Raw genomic sequence first — 22,422 nt, forward strand, 5'->3', positions numbered from 1 at the left:
GATACTTCCCTTACCTAGAGCACAGGGAAAGCTTTTTGTCACTCCTAAACATGTCAGCCATAGTGTTTCTCACACCCTCTAGTGGTTTGTTGTTGGTAGTTAATTACGATTATCCTAGCTTTGTGAAGGAATAATCTAGATTTTATTAAAGGCACAGACGAGTATTTTGCTTTCCTTCTCTTTGGCTACTAATGCAGCTTTTAATAGACAATAAGACATATTACTGGTAAATAACAATAAAAACAAAGAACCAGATAACAGCCAATAAAGAACAAGTATTCAAATGAGCAGATTAAATCAACCAATGAGCAGTGTCATACTGCCCATATACAGTCAAAATAGTCCCTAATCCTGCGAACTGGAAGAAGATTCAACAGGAAAGGAAACATCAGGAAGAAGGATCCACCAATGAAGAAACTGGAAAAACCATATATGAGACAAACGAACATTTTGTATAACAGAGATAAACAATTAGGCAGCAACGTGATGAATAAACTTGATAGAAGAATCAATGCTTTGAAGAAGATCCAAAACCAGGATAAGAATTTCCTAATTGGGGTGTTGTATATTTGGAAAACCTGGAAAATAAGAGTAGAGAAGATGAAATACAATAACATATATATATATATATATATATATATATACTTTATCAGTGCTAAACGTTTTTATATATGCCCTTAAGGGAGGGAGGGAAAAGAATTGTCTGTGTCTTTAATAAAATCTAGATTATTCTTCACAAAACTAGGATCATCTGAATTTTATTACAAGCACAGAGACTCCTATTTTGCTAGTTTAAAGCAAAAAGATTAAAGTATTAAAGAAGAAGCAGCATTAGAAATAGGTTTGAAATAGAACTGTTTGAAAGTAGACTCTGAAGACCAGTCAGCAGCAGAAAGGATATCTTGAAGAGAGGAAGATTTCAAGAAACAAAAGAAATTAAGAGTTGGGGATATGAAGAAGATCTGAAAGAAGAAGTTCTGGTTTCATATTGTCTTAGACAGGAGGCCACACAGAGATTGGGATGATCAGGAAAAAATGGATAAAAGATTGATTTTGAGAGACATTTAGTTCTGCGAGAAAGTAAGAAGGTGACACCAAAGGGGGAAAACATTTTGGAATTTATATCGATAGCTTTTACATCGGAAACTCTGCGAAAGGATAAGAGACAGAGAAGAGTGGCTAATTTAGCAGAGAGTTGTTTGAGAGAAAGATCAGAATTGGAGGGCCAATTATTACGGAAAGGGATGGCAAGATCTACAGCCCAGAAAAAGGAATATTTAGGAGCAGGGGTATTTTTTAATCTGATGGCTTTTAATAAACGACAAATATAAGGGTGACGACCGATTGGAATATCATTGAAGAAGTCGTGAGAAGCAGAAATGTCCGAACGAGCCAAATAAATGGATCTATAAGTGAGTCCATTATCAAAAAGGGAAGAAAGGTAATTCATTACTTCAGGAAGAGGGGCTGAAATGGGATCCAGGTGTCTCCGTGAACACCAGCTAGACCATTTAGACCAGGCTGAGAGATAAGATTTTTTGGTACCTGGAGCCCAGGACTCCTGAAGGAGGGACTGAGACCTTTCCGAAAGTCCTTTGAAGGCCCAAGGGCCCCTGAAATTGCCCATGCTACCAGATTGAGGGATCCATGTAGGTGGAGAGGGCGAGTGTTCCCGGATGGGTTTAGGAGGAAATTGGGGAGGGATGGAATGAGGAGGGGAGGGAGAAAAGACAATTCCAGGAGCGAGGGGTACCAGCATTGAGTCGGCCAAAGGGGAGTTATTAGTAGAAAGGAAATTTGAGCTCTGCGAAGATGAGCAAGGGTGCTGGGATCATGGAAAAGGGGGGATAAGCATAGGCGTTTTGAGTGGGCCAAAGTTGAAGGAAGGCATCTACAGCTGCAGCTTCTGGATCTGGACGCTAACTGAAAAAAGGTTTCCTCTGATAATTGGATCTGGAGGCAAACAGATCTATAGTGAAGGGACCTCTCAGGGAGGCAAGGGAAAGGAAAATGTTGGGAAGTAATTTCCAATCACTGGAGTCTTGAAGATAGCGGGATCCCCAATCCGCTGCTGAATTGGAAAGACCTGGAATGTACTCAGCTATAATGGAAATGTTGTTCTGTAAGCAGTGATGAACGAAATCCTTGGTGATCTCTGAAAAAGTTTTTGATTTGGTACCACCCAATTTGTTCAGGTATATCACGGCGGAAATGTTGTCCATGCGAAGGATCACAGAAATAGGAGCTTAATGTTTTATAAAGCTCTTGATTGCAAAGGAACCCGCAAGTAGCTCCTTGCAATCGATGTGAAGAAGTCTCTCCGCATTTGTCCATTTGCCACCGGTGATAAGAAAACCACATCAGGCTCCCCATCCAGAGTTGCTTGCATCTGCCTCTATAACTAATTCTGGGGAGTTCTCGAAGATTGCTCCTCCGTTCCAGGCATCCATGTGAATTAGCCACCAAAGTAATTCCTGACGAGCTTCTTGAGAAAAAGAAATGGGATGAGCATATGATAGGCCCTTGTGAAGAAAATACATTTTGAGGCATTGAAGAGCCCGATAATGAAGGGGAGCTGGAAATATAGTTTGGATAGAGGATGAAAGGAGACCAATAATGCGAGCTAAGAGTCTCAGAGGGAAAGAAGATTTCTTTAGGACAGATGAGATCTTTTTTATTGCAGAGATCTTTTATTGGGGAAGACTGAGGGTGTCTATTTGAAAACCCAAGAAAATTAGATTCTGAGTGGGAGCCAGGATGGATTTTATTTTGTTTATTAAAAATCCAAGGTTTTCTAAGAAAGAAATAGTTAAATTCAGGTGAGAGGACAGAGCATGTCAGCCAGGCAACGACCGGTTTTAGGATTTTTGTGAATATCCAAGGAGCGGAGGATAATCCGAAAGGAAGACAAGTGAACTGCCAAAGGATGTTGTTCCAATAAAAACAGAGATATTTCCTGTGAGAAGAATGGATGGGAACAATTAGATAAGCATCTGTAAGATCGAGGCGAACCAACCAGTCTTGATCTAGAAGAGAATCTCTTAGAAGTTGAATGGCTTCCATGTTCAAATGTTGGTACAGAACAAAGGCATTCAAGGTCCGGAGATTGATGACGGGACGAAATTGCCCATTTTTCTTTTTTACAAGGAAAATGTTGCTTAAGTAACTGTCTCTGTCCAAAATGACAAGTTCTATAGCCTGTTTTGAGGCTAGAGAAGAAATCTCTGAGTCTATGGTGAGCTTGTCTTGCTTTGAGAACTGAATAGGTCTGGGAGGGTAAGGTTTCAAAGGGAGGTGATGTGAACTCTATTAAGACCCCAGCAACTGTTTGGAGAACCCATGGGTCTGAGGTGATTCGATGCCAGTTTGTTAAGAAACAGGCGGGCCTGCCACCTATTTTTTGAGGGGAAAAAAGGGGAAGATTGGAAAGAAAAGGAATTACCGTGGGGGTTTCTGGAATGTCCTCTTGTGCGGAAAGATCTTGAAGACCAGGGTCGGCTTCTGGAGCGAAAGAACGTAGGGTTTTGTGTTTGGTATTGATTGCAATAATAATATTGGGACCTGGTGTTATAGGAATTATAGGAAGACCGGCCGGGAAATAGGCCCCTTTTTTTCTCGGCCCTGTCAAAAGCATTGTGTAAAGTGTCTTTTTAATAGTGGATTTGGTTTTTGATAAAGTATTGAAAGTCTTAGCATAGTTATTCTTTTTAAAAAGGTAAGTTTCTCCAAAAAGGAGGCCATTGGGATCTGAGGAACGTTGGGAGGAAGCAAAATCTTGACAATTTGGGGTCTAATCTGCGTATTATATTGTGTCTTCTTTCTGCAACTATGGCTTCATTAGCATTACCTAAGAAGGCAATAGACCTTAAAGTCCACTCTCTGATAACATAAGGGCCAAGAGAAGAGTTAGAGGCAATAGATTCTTCAGAGAGGTCAACAATTTTTGCAATAGGGCCAGTTGTATCCAGGAGTTTATCCTGACAAGCTCTTAGTAATCTGTCTGAACCTTTTTTAAGATTGGCTCCTTGAGAACCTAAAAACTTTAAAATGTCAGTATCAATTTCAGGGGTAATGGTGGAATTACTAGGTAGGGAGGGACGGGGCATTCAGCTCTGAGTTTGGATCGGGCTGATTTCTTTAAAGAATTTCTTAAGTAATTCACATAAAATCAGCAATTTCCCTTGAATGGAACCATTCAGAAGAATGGGGGTGTTGTAGTTGTCAGGTTTAGTAAAAGGTTTGCCTAGAGAGTCTAGAAAAATTTTCTCTTCACAAGATTTGTTTAAGTGGACCTTTTTACGTCTTTTATATTTGAGAAAATCATCTGAGGAGGAAATGTCATTATATGGTCTTTTATGAGCTTTCAAAAGGTCAGAGGTGGATTTCCTCAAAGCAGGTTTATTTACACTAGATTGTGAAAAAATGCTTTGTTTTTGCTCTACATTTTTTAGGAGCATTTTGTTCAGAATTTATGACTGTCATTAAAGAGTTCATTTTATCATCAATTTTAGTAATAAAAGATGACAGTTTGTCATTTAATGAACTAACAGAGTCCTCTATAGTATTATCAGACTGGGACATGTTAAATGTTGAACAAATTAACTGTGTGAGAAAAATATAACAACTTATTTATGTCTAAGTGTATAATGCAAAAAATGCCAAACGTTGAAAAAAAACAGAAATAAAAGGAACAATGGGGACACTTATTGGCCAGAAAACAGAATTGCAGTGTAAAAAAGGCAAATAAAAATGTAATTACATGCTTACAATGTTGCAAAGCTTACAACCATTTCTTACAAGCTTGAAGCTTGTAAGAAATGGTTGAGGAATGAAGGTGGAGAGTTGGTCAGTGATGCGTAGCCTCTGAGGTAACACAGAGGGTGGGAAAGAAAAAAATGGATTGAAAAAGTGGCGTGGCCTATCGCATGACATTGCGGATCAGAAGGGACAAGGAAGAACTCAGACTGAGGAGAAAGAAAGGTAGGTAGGTAAAATGACAAATGGTTAACCTAACCCTGGAAAAGTAAAACGGAAGGTTAGATAAAGGAAGTGGAATGACCCAAAACTGGAAAAAAGAACAGGTAGAAAAAACGAAAAACAAAATAAGCTGTAAAAGGAGAGCAGCTTTACCTAAAGGAAAACAATTCCAAATTACCCCAATAAACACAAAAGGGAACATTTTTATTATGAAAAATAAACAATTAAATACTGTGAAAATAAAGTACTTATCTTTGTGAGCAGCAAAAGTGAAAGAGAAAGATTAGAGACTATTTGGACTGTATATGGGCATTATGACACTGCTCATTGGTTGATTTAATCTGCTCATTTAAATACTTGTTCTACATTGGATGTTATCTGGTTCTTTGTTTTTTATTGTTATTTACCTGTAATATGTCTTATTGTCTATGAAAAGCTGCATTAGTAGTAAAAGAAAACGGAAAGCAAAATAGGAGTCTCTGTGTTTGTAATAAAATCATTTTGTCTTTACCAGTCTGTACTCTAGTTGGTTCAGAGTGGAGCAAAGCAAAACATTGTAATTTTAAATCTTTTAACATAATCTATCTGATGCAGTAACCACTTTGGGGTAGATATGTCATAGTGCGAGCGGACATGATACGATGTAGCGTATCATGTCCGCTGCACATCGATAAATGCCGACAGCGGCCTCAGAGCAGGCGGACAAGTTATAGAGACCGCTGCTTCATAACTTCTGTTTCCCGAAACAGGGGCATCAAGCTCCATACAGAGCTTGATCAATCGTCCTCTTTGTCTGTGATTCCACCACCCTTAGTGAGGATATTCATCTATACACATCAAATTGTGTTTGTTAGTTCTTAGCTGCTCAGTTTGCAGTGAAATTGGAATATTTTGTATGTAAAATCCATACAGATCGTGGGTTAAAGATATTCTGCACAATTTACAAGATTCCCATTAACCAGAGTAGTGATTGAAAAATATATTTCTCTTGTAAGGTGTATCCAGCCCATGGATCATCCATTACTTGTGGGATATTCCAACAGGAAGCTGCAAGAGGATCACCCACAGCAGAGCTCTCTATATAGCTCCTCCCCTAACTGCCACTACCAGTCATTCTCTTGCAGCTCTCGACTAGATAGGAAGTAGCTAGAGAGATGTGGTTAATTTATGTAGTTTATCTTCAATCAAAAGTTTATTATTTTCAAATGGTACCGGAGTTGTACTGTTTTAGCCTCAGGCAGAAAGTTGAAGAAGAGTCTGCCTGTGGTTTTTGATGATCTTAGCAGGTTGTAACTAAGATCCATTGCTGTTCTCACACATAACTGAAGAGATGAGGTAACTTTAGCTGGGGGAATGGCATGCAGGGTCTCCTGCTATGAGGTATGTGCAGATTAAATTTTTCTAGAGAAATGAATATGCTAGAAAATGCTGTTAATACCGGATTTATTTAAGGTAAGCCTGATTACAGTGATTTAATAACGACTAGTATCATGCTTGCTGTGAAAGGTAATATTCTTATTACTTTCTGACATTACTGAAACATAAAACGTTTGCTGGAAGTGTTTAAACGTTTTTTTATACATATTGGTGATAAAACTTTTTGGGGCCCAGTTTTTTCCACATGGCTGGCTAGATTTTGCCTAGGGATAGTTTTTTATGGCCCTCTCACTGTGAGTACAGGTTGGGAGGGGCCTAATTTCAGGCCTAAATCGTGCAGTAGTTTTTGCAGCTTGAGACTTCCAGCTTCCCTGAAGGAGTCCCCTGAACAGTTAGGACCTCTACAAAGGGTTTTTGTGCCTCCAAAAGTTGTTGTATGGGCAGGTAGGGCCACAGCAGAGCTGTGGCAGTTTGTTGTGACTGTTAAAAAACGTTTATATCGTTTTTTTTTATCCGGTTTTGAAACTAAGGGGTTAATCATCCATTTGCAAGTGGGTGCAATGCTCTGTTAGTCTATTATACACACTGTAAAAATTTCGTAAGATTTACTGCTTTTTATCACTGTTTTTCAATTTCTGACAAAATTTGTTTCTATTAAAGGCACAGTACCGTTTTTATTTTTTGCTTGTTTACATTTATCAAAGTGTTTTCCAAGCTTGCTGGTCTCATTGATAATCTGTTTAAACATGTCTGACATAGAGGAAACTCCTTGTTCATTATGTTTAGAAGCCATTGTGGAACCCCCTCTTAGAATGTGTACCAAATATACTGATTTTACTTTAAGTTATAAAGATCATATTCTGTCTTTAAAAGATTTATCACCAGAGGAAATTGACAAAAGGGGGAAGTTATGCCGACTTACTCGCCCCCACGTGTCAGAACCTTTGACTCCCGCTCAAGGGACTCCCGCTCAAGTGGCGCCAAGTACATCTAGCGCGCCCATGGCGTTTACTTTACAAGACATGGCGGCAGTTATGGATCATACCCTTACAGCGGTATTGTCCAAACTACCAGGGTTACAAGGAAAGCGAGACAGCTCTGGGATTAGAAAAAATACAGAGCTCTCTGACGCTTTAGTAGCTATGTCTGATATCCCCTCACAATATGCAGAAGCTGAGGCAGGAGAGCTTCTTTCTGTGGGTGATTTTTCTGACTCAGGGAAGATGCTTCAACCTGATTCTGATATGTCTACATTTAAATTTAAGCTTGAACACCTCCGCGGAGGTTTTAGTTACTCTGGATGACTGTGACACCATTATAGTGCCAGAGAAATTGTGTAGATAGGATAAATACTATGCAGTGCCTGTTTACACTGATGTTTTTCCAATACCTAAAAGGTTTTCAGAAATTATTACTAAGGAATGGGATAGACCAGGTGTACCGTTCTCTCCCCCTCCTATTTTTAAGAAAATGTTTCCAATAGATGCCGCTACACGGGACTTATGGCAAACGGTCCCTAAGGTGGAGGGAGCAGTTTCTACCCTAGCTAAGCGTACAACTATTCCCGTCGAGGACAGTTGCACTTTCCTAGATCCAATGGCTAAAAAGTTAGAGGGTTACCTTAAGAAAATGTTTATTCAACAAGGTTTTATTCTCCAGCCTCTTGCATGCATTGCCCCGGTCACTGCTGCTGCGGCCTTCTGGTTTGAGTCTCTGGAAGAGGCCTTACAGGTAGAAACGCCATTGGATGATATACTTGACAAGCTTAAAGCGCTTAAGCTAGCCAATTCATTTGTTTCTGATGCCGTTGTTCATTTAACCAAACTAATGGCTAAGAACTCAGGTTTTGCTATACAGGCGCGTAGGGCGCTATGGCTTAAATCCTGGTCAGCTGACGTTACTTCAAAGTCTAAGCTTCTCAACATTCCCTTCAAGGGGCAGACCCTATTCGGGCCTGGACTGAAGGAGATCATTTCTGATTTTACTGGAGGAAAAGGTCATGCCCTTCCTCAGGATAGGTCTAATAAATTAAGGACCAAACAAACTAATTTTCGTGCCTTTTCGAAACTTTAAGACGAGCGCGGCATCAACTCCCTCTAATGCAAAACAAGAAGGAAATTTTGCCCAGTCCAAGCCGGTCTGGAGACCTAACCAGGCCTGGAACAAAGGTAAGCAGGCCAAGAAGCCTGCTGCTGCCTCTAAGACAGCATGAAAGATCAGCCCCCGATCCGGTAACGGATCTAGTAGGGGGCAGACTTTCTCTCTTCGCCCAGGCTTGGGCAAGAGATGTCCAGGATCCCTGGGCGTTGGAAATTGTGTCCCAGGGATATCTTCTGGACTTCAAAGCTTCTTCCCCAAAAGGAAGATTTCACCTCTCACAATTATCTGCAGACCAGATAAAGAGAGAGGCATTCTTACATTGTGTTCAAGACCTCTTAGTTATGGGAGTGATCCACCCAATTCCAAAGGAGGAACAGGGGCAAGGCTTCTATTCAAATCTCTTTGTGGTTCCCAAGAAAGAGGGAACCTTCAGACCAATCTTAGATCTCAAGATCCTAAACAAATTTCTCAGGGTCCCATCTTTCAAAATGGAGACTATTCTAACCATCCTACCTATGATCCAGGAGGGTCAATACATGACTACCATGGACTTAAAGGATGCTTATCTTCACATTCCGATACACAAAGATCATCATCGGTTTCTCAGGTTCGCCTTCCTAGACAGGCATTACCAGTTTGTGGCTCTTCACATTGGGTTAGCTATGGCACCAAGAATCTTTACGATGGGTGGAAAGTGAATGAAAAGAAGAGTTCTCTATCCTCTCTCACAAGAGTTTCTTTCCTGGGAACTCTGATAGATTCTGTAGAAATGAGGATTTACCTGACAGAGGACAGTTTGTCAAAACTTCTAAATTCCTGCCGTGTTCTTTATTATACTTCTCGCCCTTCGGTGGCTCAGTGTATGGAAGTAATCGGCTTAATGGTAGCGGCAATGGACATAGTTCCGTTTGCCCGCCTACATCTTAGACCGCTGCAACTCTGCATGCTCAGTCAGTGGAATGGGGATTACACAGATTTGTCCCCTCTACTAAATCTGGATCAAGAGACCAGGGATTCTCTTCTCTGGTGGCTATCTCGGGTCCATCTGTCCAAAAGTATGACCTTCCGCAGGCCAGATAACAACAGATGCCAACCTTTGGGGCTGGGGTGCAGTCTGGAACTCTCTGAAGGCTCAGGGGTCGTGGACTCAGGAGGAGGCACTCCTTCCAATTAACATTCTTGAACTAAGAGTGATATTCAATGCTCTTCAGGCTTGGCCTCAGCTAGCGGCAGTGAGGTTCATCAGATTTCAGTCGGACAACATCACGACTGTAGCTTACATCAACCATCAAGGGGGAACAAGGAGTTCCCTAGCGATGTTAGAGGTTTCAAAGATAATTCAATGATTCACTCTTGCCATCTATCAGCTATCCATATCCCAGGAGTAGAGAACTGGGAGGCAGATTTTCTAAGTCGTCAGACTTTTCATCCGGGGGAGTGGGAGCTCCATCCGGAGGTGTTTGCACAGTTGATTCAACGTTGGGGCAAACCAGAACTGGATCTCATGGCGTCTCGCCAGAACGCCAAGCTTCCTTGTTATGGATCCAGGTCCAGGGATCCCAAGGCAGTGCTGATAGATGCTCTGGCAGCGCCTTGGTCCTTCAACCTGGCTTATGTGTTTCCACCGTTTCCTCTGCTCCCTTGTCTGATTGCCAAGATCAAACAGGAGAGAGCATCGGTAATTTTGATAGCACCTGCGTGGCCACGCAGGACTTGGTATGCAGATCTGGTGGACATGTCATCATTTCCACCATGGACTCTGCCTCTGAGGCAGGACCTTCTACTTCAGGGTCCTTTCAACCATCCAAATCTAATTTCTCTGCGGCTGACTGCTTGGAGATTGAACGCTTGATTTTATCAAAGCGTGGTTTCTCCGAGTCGGTCATTGATACCTTAATACAGGCATGAAAGCCTGTCACCAGGAAAATCTATCATAAGATATGGTGTAAATATCTTCATTGGTGTGAATCCAAGGGTTACTCATGGAATAAGGTCAGGATTCCTAGGATATTATCTTTTCTCCAAGAAGGATTGGAGAAGGGTTTGTCAGCTAGTTCCTTAAAAGGACAGATTTCTGCTCTGTCTATTCTTTTGCACAAACGTCTGGCTGAGGTTCCAGATGTGCAGGCGTTTTGTCAGGCTTTAGTCAGAATCAAGCCTGTGTTTAAACCTGTTGCTCCGCCTTGGAGTTTAAATTTAGTTCTTAAGGTTCTTCAAGGGGTTCCGTTTGAGCCTTTGCATTCCATAGATATTAAGCTCTTATCCTGGAAGGTTCTGTTTTTAGTAGCTATCTCCTCGGCTCGAAGAGTTTCGGAGTTATCTGCTTTACAATGTGATTCCCCTTATCTCATTTTTCATGCAGATAAGGTAGTGTTATGTACCAAACCTGTTTTTTTACCTAAGGTAGTATCTAATAAAAATATCAATCAGGAGATTGTTGTACCGTCACTGTGTCCTTATCCTTCTTCAAAGAAGGAACGTCTTTTACACAATCTTGACGTGGTTCGTGCTTTAAAGTTTTATTTACAAGCTACTAAAGATTTTCGTCAAACATCTGCATTGTTTGTTGTCTACTCTGGACAGAGGAGAGGCCAAAAGGCTTCGGCAACCTCTCTTTCTTTTTGGCTAAGGAGTACAATACGCTTAGCTTATGAGACTGCTGGCCAGCAGCCTCCTGAAAGGATTACAGCTCATTCTACTAGAGCGGTAGCTTCCACATGGGCTTTTAAAAATGAGGCTTCTGTTGAACAGATTTGTAAGGCGGCGACTTGGTCTTCGCTTCATACTTTTTCAAAGTTCTATAAAATTTATGCTTCTGCTTCTTCGGAGGCTATTTTTGGGAGAAAGGTCTTGCAGGCAGTGGTGCCTTCCGTTTAAGCGCCTGCCTTGTCCCTCCCTTCATCCGTGTCCTATAGCTTTGGTATTGGTATCCCACAAGTAATGGATGATCCGTGGACTGGATACACCTTACAAGAGAAAACATAATTTATGCTTACCTGATAAATTTATTTCTCTTGTGGTGTATCCAGTCCACGGCCCGCCCTGTCATTTTAAGGCAGGTGTTTTTTATTTTTAAACTACAGTCACCACTGCACCCTATGGTTTCTCCTTTCTCTTGCTTGTCTTCGGTCGAATGACTGGTAGTGGCAGTTAGGGGAGGAGCTATATAGACAGCTCTGCTGTGGGTGATCCTCTTGCAGCTTCCTGTTGGGAAGGATAATATCCCACAAGTATTGGATGATCCGTGGACTGGCTACACCACAAGAGAAATAAATTTATCAGGTAAGCATAAATTATGTTTTTTCTTAATCTGTAATGTTTCCAAAGACTTCAAGATTCTTTGTTGGCACCTTTTTTGCATTCTACATATACGTATAAAAGATATCATCACTTTAGTACAGTGGTTTTCAAAGTGTGAGCTGGGCCTTCCAGGGGGCGCTAGAGCATGTAAGAGGCGGTGCAGGAGCAGTAAAACTTTGCAGTATCTTATGTATACCACAAGTAGCAGCTACCTTTGGTAAAACATAGAACATATTTTAAGAGCTGGCTTTGACACTTGCTATGTAGTAAAATAAGTAAAAAATTAAGGAAAAGAACGCTAAAGATATAAAGTATCATGCTGCAACTCAGTTAATCCCCTCTGAAAGTAACTAATAGATACAAAATAGAACAAGTGAGGCAGCTCTAAAAAGTTAGGATAGAATTTAATCTAAAGTATTGCATATACTGATTGTATTATAGGTAGTGAAATGATGGAAATATAGTGATTCAACTAATAACTTAATGTATTTACAGGGAGTGCAAAATTATTAGGCAAATGAGTATTTTGACCACATCATCCTCTTTATGCATGTTGTCTTACTCCAAGCTGTATAGGCTCGAAAGCCTACTACCAATTAAGCATATTAGGTGATGTTCCTTTCCTTTGGCAAAATGGGTCAAAAGAAGGACTTGACAGGCTCAGAAAAGTCAAAAATAGTGAGATATCTTGCAGAGGGATGCAGCACTCTTAAAATTGCAAAGCTTCTGAAGCGTGATCATCGAACAATCAAGCGTTTCATTCAAAATAGTCAACAGGGTCGCAAGAAGCGTGTGGAAAAACCAAGGCACAAAATAACTGCCCATGAACTGAGAAAAGTCAAGCGTGCAGCTGCCAAGATGCCACTTGCCACCAGTTTGGCCATATTTCAGAGCTGCAACATCACTGGAGTTCCCAAAAGCACAAGGTGTGCAATACTCATAGACATGGCCAAGGTAAGAAAGGCTGAAAGACGACCACCACTAAAAAAGACACCCAAGCTAAAACGTCAAGACTGGGCCAAGAAATATCTCAAGACTGATTTTTCTAAGGTTTTATGGACTGATGAAATGAGAGTGAGTCTTGATGGGCCAGATGGATGGGCCCGTGGCTGGATTGGTAAAGGGCAGAGAGCTCCAGTCCGACTCAGACGCCAGCAAGGTGGAGGTGGAGTACTGGTTTGGGCTGGTATCATCAAAGATGAGCTTGTGGGGCCTTTTCGGGTTGAGGATGGAGTCAAGCTCAACTCCCAGTCCTACTGCCAGTTTCTAGAAGACACCTTCTTCAAGCAGTGGTACAGGAAGAAGTCTGCATCCTTCAAGAAAAACATGATTTTCATGCAGGACAATTCTCCATCACACGCGTCCAATTACTCCACAGCGTGGCTGGCAAGAAAGGGTATAAAAGAAGAAAATCTAATGACATGGCCTCCTTGTTCACCTGATCTGAACCCCATTGAGAACATGTGGTCCATCATCAAATGTGAGATTTACAAGGAGGGAAAACAGTACACCTCTCTGAGCAGTGTCTGGGAGGCTGTGGTTGCTGCTGCACGCAATGTTGATGGTGAACAGATCAAAACACTGACAGAATCCATGGATGGCAGGCTTTTGAGTGTCCTTGCAAAGAAAGGTGGCTATATTGGTCACTGATTTGTTTTTGTTTTGTTTTTGAATGTCAGAAATGTATATTTGTGAATGTTGAGATGTTATATTGATTTCACTGGTAAAAATAAATAATTGAAATGGGTATATATTTGTTTTTTGTTAAGTTGCCTAATAATTATGCACAGTAATAGTCACCTGCACACACAGATATCCCCCTAAAATAGCTATAACTAAAAACAAACTAAAAACTACTTCCAAAACTATTCAGCTTTGATATTAATGAGTTTTTTGGGTTCATTGAGAACATGGTTGTTGTTCAATAATAAAATTAATCCTCAAAAATACAACTTGCCTAATAATTCTGCACTCCCTGTATACAGATATAAGAGATTTTATAAAGATAGCATCCTAAAATAAATCTCAATAGAAACTCGAATAGTAAAATTCAAATCTGTGATTATTTATTATATACACAAGAAAAATAAGTATATTTAAAACACTGTGGGACGTCTCCCATAAAAACTAGATTTAAAATGTCTCATCAATCTGGGTATGGAGTACTGCACTGTAGATAGTTTACTACAGGTATGATTAAATATTTATAACTTAGGACCAGAAAAGAGTTTTGGTGGTGGTATTGTGAAACTCTATATGTAAACAAGCGTCACAATTAGGTAATAGACGTTTCTTTTCAAATACCTAAAATTGGGATCCAATTAACAAAACAGCTTACCTCTCTCAATTAGAGATCTGAAGATCTGTATGTAAACCAGTCTTTGCAGATAATAAATTGTATATTGCCTCCATCCGTTTTCAATAAAACTCCACAGGGTGAGCAATGAACAAGCAGAGTTCTTAAAAATATGCTGAGTGACAGAAGGTGTCCTGGTGGTCTATGTGTTTCGCCCCAGGCTTTATCAAGATGTATATATGTCTGTCACTGAGTCTCCTTTTTAAATAAGCTTTCTTTGATTCTGAATGGACATTTTTAATTTTCAGTGTTAAGGTGGTATTACAGGGATAGAGCTCACAATTATTATTATTATACTTTATTTATGAAGCGCCATCATATTCCGCAGCGCTGTCCATGGATACAGTTCATTTAAATTAAACAATAATATAAAACTTCTAAGAGACAGGACAAAATTTACAAACACATACAGGAGGAATTGAGGGCCCTATTCTCGTTGGAACTTACAATCTAGAAGCTTAGGAGATTGAGAAACAGGAGGTGAGGACTGCAAGATTGAGAAAGATGTTAATGCAGCGTTAGATGAGGGAAATGTTGTTAGGTAAGATAAATATTATTGAGTTGGGTGGTAGGCTTCTCTGAGCAGAAAAGTCTTCAGAAAGCATTTAAAGGAAGAAAGATTAGGGCAAAGCCTGAGAGCACAAGGGAGAGTGTTCCAGAGGGTAGGTGCTGCACGACAGAAGTCCTGCAGTCTAGCATGAGAGGAGGTGATAGTCACAGGTGCAAGGAGCAGGATCATTGTTGGATCTTAGTGGGCGGGCTGGAGTATACTTGTTGATTAGACAGGATAGGTAGAGGGGAGCGGTGTTGAATTTTGAATTTAATTCTGCTGTGAATGGGAAGCCAATCAAGGGACTTGCAGAGAGGTGCAGCAGATACAGAGCGACGGGAAAGGTGGATCAGCCTGGCAGAGGCATTTAGGATGGATTGAAGGGGGGAGAGGCAGGAAAGAGGAAGGCCAAAAAGTAGGTTATTGCAGTAGTCAAGTCGGGAAATAACAAGGGAGTGGATTATTTGCTTTGTGGTGTTAGCGCACAGAAAAGGTCAAATCTTGGAAATATTGCGTAGATGGTTGCAGCAGGATGTAGAAAGCGATTGGATATGGGGTGCGAAGAATAGATTTGAGTCAAGTGTAACTCTGAGGCAGCGGACTTGGGGTGATGGGGAAATGGTGATGCCGTCAACAGGAATAGAGAATTCAGAAATAGGTGTAGAGCTTGAGGGGGGGGGGGGTAGAAGGAGCTCAATCTTGGACATGTTAATCTTTAGGTAGTGAGAGTCCATCCAGGAAGAAATACCAGATAAGCAGTCGATGACATGAGAAAGGACAGAGGGAGAGAGAGCAGGGGTGCAGAGGTAGATCTGGGTGTCATCAGCATAGAGGTGATATTTGAAGCCATAACTGTTGATAAGTTTACCCAGCGAAGAAGTATAAATGGAGAAGAGTAGAGGACCCAGAACAGATCCTTGAGGTACTCCAACAGACAGAGGCATTGGAGAGGAGGAGTCACCGGCAAATGACACAGAGAAAGACCTGTGAGAAAGATAGGAGTGAATCCAGGAAAGAGCAGTGTCACAAAGGCCAAATATTATGCCTTTTGTTCATAAAATATTTATAAAATAGGTATTTCAACTGAATATCTATATAATATAGAATACTGCAATGAACGTAGAATTACATGTCTAAAAAAAATTATACAATAAAATACACAATAAGACATTTAAAGATATATGACTGTTATGTAAAACCTAAACAAATAATATGCATAAAATATGTTACTGAAATTCAATATTTTATTAACATCCTTTTGTATGTAAAAATGTTTAGTGTTTAAACTTTACCACTCCATAACGTTTCTTAGCTGTGTGAATGCACAAATCCAGGCAGGGTTATAAATCAATAAGCTCCCAGTCCAGAGAGGGAGGGGTCCCCAGTCCGTGGAAGAAAACATTGAATTAATCATGCTGCTTATACTTTTGCCTGATTTATTCAATACAATATTTGGTTTTATTTTCATACATCTAAATTACTGTATATATGTAATGTAGATGTATGAATATAAAACCAAATATTGTATTGAATAAATCAGGTAAAAGTATATGCAGCATGATTAATTCAGTGTTTTCTTCCACAGACTGGTGCCCCCCTCCCTCTCTGGACCGAGAGCTTGTTGATTTATAACCCTGCCTGGATCAGTGCATTCACACAGATAAGGAAGCTTATGGAGTGGTAAAGTTTAAACACTAAACTGTTTTACACATTGCCGGATTGGGCCGCCGGGATACCGGGAAAAATCCCGGTCAGCCACCGGCCGGCAGAGGCTGCTCAGACAGCTGCAGTGGAGAGAGAGCACAGCAAGAAACTTAGCACTGTTGAGTACTTGAGTTGTGTGAGGGAGTGCAGCGGCAGTCGGAGCCGCCAGCAGCAAGCAGCACTGCACTGCACACAGACTAACAGGCTCAGACAGCCACAGTCACTGACTCATTCACAGCTGAGCCTCAGCTGCCGCAGTCAGTAGTTACAGTGCTCAGCTGACAGCATAGATAGGCCCATCTAGGGGAGCTCTTAGCCCGGGATGAGAGATGGGGTTGGACTCAGTGTGTGTGGGAGGGGGAAGAGGCCGGTCGAGGCGAGGAGGAGATTCACATGCTCAGTCAAACAGCAAAGAGAGTGCTGCCCAGGCTGTTGGAACCACACCGACTTATTTCTTAATTTGGTGAGTATTTTTACTAGCTAATTGCCTTAGTATCCTTAGAAATGTTGTTCTATAAATATGCAGAGATGTGTGTCCTCTTTGTCCTCCTGTCAAATTCATACTGGTTGTGCTGAAACGGCGCTGCATTGGTGTAGGATTGGCTTCTTGTTGCAGCTTTCATCGTAACTTACTTTTACTTTTACAGACCTGGAACATTGCAATAAATGAGCAGTAACGGCACTTCTTCCAAGAACTGATGTTTCTTATGTTTTTCGGTAGTATTAGTGGCTAAATGGATACAGGAACTCAAAAGTTATTTTCAACTCCTTGCAGTATTGAGTAGGTCCCATAGCTCACATGGAAATTTTGATTAGACTGAGTGAATACGTTGAGATGGGGGAATGGTAGGAATAATAATACTGCCTAATATCAGCTGATATAACCAACTGCTTATTAAATTGCAAATATATTATCTGACTGGGGATGCAGCTCTAAGGTTTAATATATTTATATACGCCTAGATTTAGAGTTCTGCGTTAGCCGTCCAAACCAGCGTTAGGGGGTCCTAACGCTGGTTTTTACCGCCCGCTGGTATTTAGAGTCAGTCATGAAAGGGTCTAACGCTCACTTTCCAGGCGCGACTTTTCCATACCGCAGATCCCCCTACGCCAATTGCGTATCCTATCTTTTCAATGGGATCTTTCTAACGCCGCTGAAGTGAGCCTTAGAAATCTAACGACAAGACTCCAGCCGCAGAGAAAAGCCAGGAGTTAAGAGCTTTCTGGGCTAACGCCGGTTCATAAAGCTCTTAACTACTGTGCTCTAAAGTACACTAACACCCATAAACTACCTATGTACCCCTAAACCGAGCCCCCCCCACATCGCCGCCACTCTATTCAATTTTTTTAACCCCTAATCTGCCGACTGCACACCGCCGCCACCTACATTATCCCTATGTACCCCTAATCTGCTGCCCCTAACATCGCGGACCCCTACATAATATTTATTAACCCCTAATCTGCCCACCCCCAACGTTGCCGCTACCTACCTACAATTATTAACCCCTAATCTGCCGACCGGACCTCACCGCTACTATAATAAAGTTATTAACCCCTTATCTGCCTCACTCCCACCTCAAAAACCCTATAATAAATAGTATTAACCCCTAATCTGCCCTCCCTAACATCGCCGACACCTAACTTCAAGTATTAACCCCTAATCTGCCGACCGGACATCGCCGCTACTCTAATAAATGTATTAACCCCTAAAGCTAAGTCTAACCCTAACACCCCCCTAAGTTAAATATAATTTAAATCTAACAAAATAAAATAAATCTTATTAAATAAATTATTCCTATTTAAAGCTAAATACTTACCTGTAAAATAAACCCTAATATAGCTACAATATAAATAATAATTATATTGTAGCTATTTTAGGATTAATATTTATTTTACAGGCAACTTTGTATTTATTTTAACCAGGTACAATAGCTATTAAATAGTTAATAACTATTTAATAGTTACCTAGTTAAAATAATTACAAAATTACCTGTAAAATAAATCCTAACCTAAGTTACAATTAAACCTAACACTACACTATCAATAAATAAATTAAATAAACTATCTACAATTATCTACAATTATATCAACTAAACTAAATTACAAAAACAAACAAACACTAAATTACAAAAAAAACAAACACTAAATTACAAAAAATAAAAAGAGATTACAAGAATTTTAAACTAATTACACCTACTCTAAGCCCCCTGAAAAAATAACAAAGCCCCCCAAAATAAAAAATGCCCTACCCTATTCTAAAATAAAAATTGTAAAGCTCTTTTACCTTACCAGCCCTTAAAAGGGCATTTTGCGGGGCATGCCCCAAAGTAAACAGCTCTTTTGCCTGTAAAAAAAAAAACATACAATACCCCCCCCCAACATTACAACCCACCACCCACATACCCCTAATATAACGCAAACCCCCCTTAAATAAACCTAACACTAAGCCCCTGAAGATCTCCCTACCTTGTCTTCACCACGCTGGGTATCACCGATCCGTCCAAAAGAGTGTCCGAAGTCTTCATCCTATCCGGCAAGAAGAGCTCCTCCAGAGGGTCCAAAGTCTTCATCCTATCCAGGCAGAAGAGGACATCCGGACCGGCAGACATCTTCATCCAGGTAGCATCTTCTATCTTCTTCCATCCGGCGCGGAGCGGGACCATCTTGAAGCAGCCGACGCGGAGCCATCATTCTGCACCGACGGACTAACGACGAATGAACGTTCCTTTAAGGGACGTCATCCAAGATGGCGTCCCTCGAATTCCGATTGGCTGATAGGATTCTATCAGCCAATCGGAATTAAGGTAGGAAAAATCTGATTGGCTGATTGAATCAGCCAATCAGATTCAAGTTCAATCCGATTGGCTGATTGGATCAGCCAATCAGATTGAGCTCGCATTCTATTGGCTGTTCCGATCAGCCAAAAGAATGCGAGCTCAATCTGATTGGCTGATTGGATCAGCCAATCGGATTGAACTTGAATCTGATTGGCTGATTGAATCAGCCAATCAGATTTTTCCTACCTTAATTCCGATTGGCTGATAGAATCCTATCAGCCAATCGGAATTCGAGGGACGCCATCTTGGATGACATCCCTTAAAGGAACCTTCATTCATCGTTAGTCCGTCGGTGAAGAAGGATGGCTCCGCGTCGGCTGCTTGAAGATGGTCCCGCTCTGCACCAGATGGAAGAAGATAGAAGATGCCGCCTGGATGAGGATGTCCTCTTCTGCCCGGATAGGATGAAGACTTTGGACCCTCTGGAGGAGCTCTTCTTGCCGGATAGGATGAAGACTTCGGACACTCTTCTGGACGGATCGGTGATACCCGGCGTGGTGAAGACAAGGTAGGGAGATCTTCAGGGGCTTAGTGTTAGGTTTATTTAAGGGGGGTTTGGGTTAGATTAGGGGTATGTGGGTGGTGGGTTGTAATGTTGGGGGGGTATTGTATGTTTTTTTTTACAGGCAAAAGAGCTGTTTTCTTTGGGGCATGCCCCGCAAAAGGCCCTTTTAAGGGCTGGTAAGGTAAAAGAGCTTTTCTATTTTTATTTTATAATAGGGTAGGGCATTTTTTTATTTTGGGGGGCTTTGTTTTTTTTTTAGGGGGCTTAGAGTAGGTGTAATTAGTTTAAAATTCTTGTAATCTTTTTTTTATTTTTTGTAATTTAGTGTTTGTTTGTTTTTGTAATTTAGTTTAGTTGATATAATTGTAGATAATTGTAGATAGTTTATTTAATTTATTTATTGATAGTGTAGTGTTAGGTTTAATTGTAACTTAGGTTAGGATTTATTTTACAGGTAATTTTGTAATTATTTTAACTAGGTAACTATTAAATAGTTATTAACTATTTAATAACTATTGTACCTGGTTAAAATAAATACAAAGTTGCCTGTAAAATAAATATTAATCCTAAAATAGTTACAATATAATTATTATTTATATTGTAGCTATATTAGGGTTTATTTTACAGGTAAGTATTTAGCTTTAAATAGGAATAATTTATTTAATAAGATTTATTTTATTTAGTTAGATTTAAATTATATTTATAGGGGGGTGTTAGGGTTAGGGTTAGGGTTAGACTTAGCTTTAGGGGTTAATACATTTATTAGAGTAGCGGCGAGGTGAGTCTTGATGGGCCAGATGGATGGGCCCGTGGCTGGATTGGTAAAGGGCAGAGAGCTCCAGTCCGACTCAGACGCCAGCAAGGTGGAGGTGGAGTACTAGTTTGGGCTGGTATCATCAAAGATGAGCTTGTGGGGCCTTTTCGGGTTGAGGATGGAGTCAAGCTCAACTCCCAGTCCTACTGCCAGTTTCTGGAAGACACCTTCTTCAAGCAGTGGTACAGGAAGAAGTCTGCATCCTTCAAGAAAAACATGATTTTCATGCAGGACAATGCTCCATCACACGCGTCCAATTACTCCACAGCGTGGCTGGCAAGAAAGGGTATAAAAGAAGAAAATCTAATGACATGGCCTCCTTGTTCACCTGATCTGAACCCCATTGAGAACCTGTGGTCCATCATCAAATGTGAGATTTACAAGGAGGGAAAACAGTACACCACTCTGAACAGTGTCTGGGAGGCTGTGGTTGCTGCTGCACGCAATGTTGATGGTGAACAGATCAAAACACTGACAGAATCCATGGATGGCAGGCTTTTGAGTGTCCTTGCAAAGAAAGGTGGCTATATTGGTCACTGATTTGTTTTTGATTTGTTTTTGAATGTCAGAAATGTATATTTGTGAATGTTGAGATGTTATATTGATTTCACTGGTAAAAATAAATAATTGAAATGGGTATATATTTGTTTTTTGTTAAGTTGCCTAATAATTATGCACAGTAATAGTCACCTGCACACACAGATATCCCCCTAAAATAGCTATAACTAAAAACAAACTAAAAACTACTTCCAAAACTATTCAGCTTTGATATTAATGAGTTTTTTGGGTTCATTGAGAACATGGTTGTTGTTCAATAATAAACTTAATCCTCAAAAATACAACTTGCCTAATAATTCTGCACTCCCTGTATACAGATATAAGAGATTTTATAAAGATAGCATCCTAAAATAAATCTCAATAGAAACTCGAATAGTAAAATTCAAATCTGTGATTATTTATTATATACACAAGAAAAATAAGTATATTTAAAACACTGTGGGACGTCTCCCATAAAAACTAGATTTAAAATGTCTCATCAATCTGGGTATGGAGTACTGCACTGTAGATAGTTTACTACAGGTATGATTAAATATTTATAACTTAGGACCAGAAAAGAGTTTTGGTGGTGGTATTGTGAAACTCTATATGTAAACAAGCGTCACAATTAGGTAATAGACGTTTCTTTTCAAATACCTAAATTTGGGATCCAATTAACAAAACAGCTTACCTCTCTCAATTAGAGATCTGAAGATCTGTATGTAAACCAGTCTTTGCAGATAATAAATTGTATATTGCCTCCATCCGTTTTCAATAAAACTCCACAGGGTGAGCAATGAACAAGCAGAGTTCTTAAAAATATGCTGAGTGACAGAAGGTGTCCTGGTGGTCTATGTGTTTCGCCCCAGGCTTTATCAAGATGTATATATGTCTGTCACTGAGTCTCCTTTTTAAATAAGCTTTCTTTGATTCTGAATGGACATTTTTAATTTTCAGTGTTAAGGTGGTATTACAGGGATAGAGCTCACAATTATTATTATTATACTTTATTTATGAAGCGCCATCATATTCCGCAGCGCTGTCCATGGATACAGTTCATTTAAATTAAACAATAATATAAAACTTCTAAGAGACAGGACAAAATTTACAAACACATACAGGAGGAATTGAGGGCCCTATTCCCGTTGGAACTTACAATCTAGAAGCTTAGGAGATTGAGAAACAGGAGGTGAGGACTGCAAGATTGAGAAAGATGTTAATGCAGAGTTAGATGAGGGAAATGTTGTTAGGTAAGATAAATATTATTGAGTTGGGTGGTAGACTTCTCTGAGCAGAAAAGTCTTCAGAAAGCATTTAAAGGAAGAAAGATTAGGGCAAAGCCTGAGAGCACGAGGGAGAGTGTTC

The sequence above is a fragment of the Bombina bombina genome, chromosome 2 (genome assembly GCF_027579735.1).
Source record: "Bombina bombina isolate aBomBom1 chromosome 2, aBomBom1.pri, whole genome shotgun sequence".
Classification (NCBI taxonomy): domain Eukaryota; kingdom Metazoa; phylum Chordata; class Amphibia; order Anura; family Bombinatoridae; genus Bombina; species Bombina bombina.